The sequence below is a fragment of the Cariama cristata genome, unplaced genomic scaffold, assembly GCF_000690535.1.
Source record: "Cariama cristata isolate BGI_N322 unplaced genomic scaffold, ASM69053v1 scaffold6926, whole genome shotgun sequence".
NCBI classification, from domain to species: domain Eukaryota; kingdom Metazoa; phylum Chordata; class Aves; order Cariamiformes; family Cariamidae; genus Cariama; species Cariama cristata.
In genome coordinates this window covers 6,225-10,321 of record NW_009622643.1, presented here as the reverse complement: position 1 = coordinate 10,321, position 4,097 = coordinate 6,225, and positions in this window count along the sequence as shown.

Sequence of the window (4,097 nt, the reverse complement as noted above, 5' to 3'; positions counted from 1 at the left end):
AACTTGCACACACATGCATATACCACTCATAGCGTTCAGCTGCCATAGGCAGGAGAAAAATCACTAGTTGGAATTTTTTCTTACGTTAACTAATGTGTTTCCCAGTTTTCCCCAGGACAAAGTAAAAGAAATTACCTTTGCCCTCCTGTATACGTTCCTTTTATGCCTTTTTTTGTACACAGAAACAAACAAACAAACAAACCTCGACGAAGTCTAACCATAACTATTGTTACTATGTATTTGACTACAACTATCATTATTGCTGGCTAACAGGATGTTTTAAAGGTTCCAAAATCAAATGCAAAATAAATTGTTAACTTCACTTTAAAAGAAAAGCAGCGCTATTCTCCTGTGAGCGCTTCAGTCTGAGGCCCCTAACAGCATCTTGGGATACCAAAATTGCGAAGTTCCAAGGACAGCCCTTTAACCTAATTTGAATTCCAGGATTTCATTCGAATTTGATCTTACCTAGTGGCAACAAAAGAGCACAGTGTGGTAGCCAATCTGCTACACACCCAGCGAGCACTTCTTTCAAACAGGCGATGTGCACAAAGGGTTACCATCTGCGGGTGGGAGGGAGGGAGCGAGGAAGGGGGAGAGGGAAGGGGGGCAGAAGGGGTGAGTCATAAAAAGGGGGCCTCTTGCTGCAGCCACAGAGGAGGGACCATAAACCATAAGGAGAGTAAATTTAGAACGGGAGGCCTCCTGCATTAGAGGGATTCCTGACATTCGCGCCGAAGTGGCTGACATCTTAAATAGCCAAAGCTGGTAAACAAGGTCAAGACATCATCTAGGCGGATTCTACAGCAGCAATGACAAAGAAGCATTTACAGACAGGTAGCAGACTTTGTTTTTTACAGGGCACCGGCATTCAAGGTAAAGGAGGAGGAACTGTATGCAATTCCAGCGAAAAAAAACTTACCTAGAGATAAATAAATGAGAAATCTGAATGGGCATATTTTGATTTCAAGCATATGCAATAGATTTTTAAAGCAAAAACTAACACCACTTCTGCTTCTCCTCTCTTTTGTTTCCATGGAGCAGTCTGGGCCACATTCTCAAGCGAGGATGTGCAAGTACATCTCCTCTCACTCTAGTGATCTGTCATGAATTTGCACTAAGAATCTGATTTTTAAAGTGAAAAGCTAAAGGTAAAACCAGCTATAGAAACAAGCAGGCACTGCCCATACAACTCATTCGTCTATAGTAGATACTACCCTCCAGCACCTATAGATACCTCAGCCTAAAACATCACACAGCTCTGCCAATAAGGCACAAACCAAGGCCCCTGTTTCAGTCCTGATCCTTAAACTCAGCTTTTTCTAAATCCCCTGCTATTCCACCTCTGATCTTCTCCAGAAGACAGAGCTGAATTTTATGGCGGTCTCATGAAGTGGACAAATATCCTCCTTGAGAGGTCAAGCTCAGACAAAGTTCTATTCACTTATGATCCAAAAAGATCACTATGTGGGAATCCAGATAGATCTGATTAACATGCTTATGTTCTGCACCAGGTAGATAAATAACAAATGCAATCACAAAATAGAAGACAATATTCTACGTAAACTATAAATTATTTTTTGTAGATTAGAGACAGACCCCCATCATTACAGATTCAGCAAGTATTTCATTCTATCAGTCAAAGTAAGCAGGAAAACATTTTCCACGGGCAAAAGAATTTATTCTCACTACAACAGAAAACACATGGTGCACACACTTGTATGCAAAATTCCACAAGTGAAACTACAGACTGCTGTCATGCCCGAAGGTAAATGACATACTTCAATCTAATCATATATTCTGAAGATTCCTTTTGATGATCCTTCTATATCCTCTGCAACTAAACCCTGTGCCATAATAGAAATAATTTAACTAGAATATAGATAACCACAGACTTATCTCATGAACATAATGCTATGGCAATTCAAATCACCATTATGTCCCTCAAGCTCTCTTTCACTAGGCTAGTCATTTTAGTACCTATGTATTTGTTTTACTATTTTGCCATTATCTAACAAATCAGTTACAACTTGGGACAATCAACTCTGTCTCTTTGTAAAGATGTTTTAAATACTCATTTACATTTCAAATTAGTATGCACTGCCAAGACACTTAAGTCCTTTTTGACCATGAACCCAATACACAGTGTATTAAACAAGAGATATTTGCTTTCACTGTTAAGAATTTTCTATTCTTGCATTCATCTGTAGCTTATTAATACTGTTTCCTTAAGCCAACAAAGCTGGTGATGCAGCTTTTTCGGACTAGACACACCATTGGGTTGATTAAGATGCATTGAGGTATTGCTGGTACTCCCAGGGAAGACTTACTTGTTGAAAAGCCCATTTCAGAGATTTGTAAGGGCATTTAGGATGCAGCCAGATTGTAAAGCAAAATACATCAACCTCACCGTAGATGAAGCATGAAAAGTGTTATGTCTGAAGTGAATTAATCATTTATCCTACAACTACTTTTTCATGTTCTACAAACACAGAGAATGATACTACATGCATCCATTAAGAATTGTATGTTTACAGAAGAGCCATCAGCCACCACAGGATTTGTATCTGGACTGTGCATCTTTGTATATTTGTGCAAATTTGTGCATAATTTTACATGTAAAAACATAAAAAGTACTTAAGTGTTATTTCTAGTGGTGCAGAAACAAGACAGATAAAAAGAACATTTCTAACTTTCAAGTTTCATTATTTTTTTATCCAGTTTTGTCAAGTCTAATGCTTACAATAGCAGTATTGGTTTGATTTATGGGCTTTATTTTCATGCCAATATATTCACAATAAAATAAAAAAAAACACCCAACTTCATCAGATTTTAAGTGCTTCTGACAGTATTGTGAGTTTTTTGGTCCAAGAAGTATTCTCCCTTTTTTTTATTAAATCAAAACTCACTTTGAAATATGAGACAAACACGTGCACTAACACAAAATGACAGCATATCATGTCAATATTTAGGAGGGAATGTTCTTATAATTAAAGCAGACAACTGTGACCAGAACTCCTAAGATTTACTCTTAACACAGGTGTGTTTTTGTAGACCCAAACAAATCACTTCACCTTCTGTCTGGTTTCTTATCAGTTAAGTGTATGTCTTATTTACCACTTCAAAAGGGTGTGATGTTTTCCTTATCAGTGCCTCTGAAGTCACAACACAAAAAGCCAAAGAACTCATATAACATAAATTGTTCTCTGTTCTCAGGTGGACTGTCACTGCCACACTATGGCAGCACAACCACGACTGCATCTAGGATCTAAAGGTAACTTTTTTTGCCTTTCTAAATCGTGCACCTATAACACAAGTGCTTTCCATTACCCTCTCACAGGAGTGGGAGCTCTGTGTTGAACAGCAGTGCTTAACATCAACTCTTCTCCTTTCCTTCCAATGAGCCTGAACAACTCTATGCATGTGGTTATCATTAGACAACCATATTTGTTTAACCTTTCAAAGGAAGGAAGAGGTCTTTGGCACGTTTCCGGGAGTACATCCAGAACCTGACTCTCATATCCTGAATTTAATTGAGCAAGTACATGTCAAAAACCCAAGTTCTAGTGTAAGTGAAACCAGTATCATAACAATGTGTGGTGGCAATGGAACTAGTGGGCAAACGCGGCGGTGTGAGATCTGTCCAACATGGCAAGGCAGCTCTTAACTGCGTGCTGTACATCATTAATGAAACAATGTTCTTCCCCACTGCATTGCTTCTCACCATTACTAATAGAGCAATCAGGCTAAAAAATGAAAAAAATGCATTGGCATTAGCAGGTTTCTATGTTTCGATCCCAAAATACCATTTATATATTACTTACTATTCTATCACGATTCAAATGGCACGAATGGTTTCAGAAGACAAACTAAACACAAGTTTCTGTTTGTAAATAATTTTCTGCTGTGGAATCTATAAATGAAGGTGGAAGGGAAAGAAATAATCCTAATCCCATTTTCAATTAAGAAATCAAACAGATTAAATAGATGAGTTCAGCTGTAGCTATACATGTCATTACTGCAAATTCTGTCACTCAAATGGAGGGCACACCAAATGTTAGGCATCCCAAATGCAGGATGCTATCGTATTAGCCATC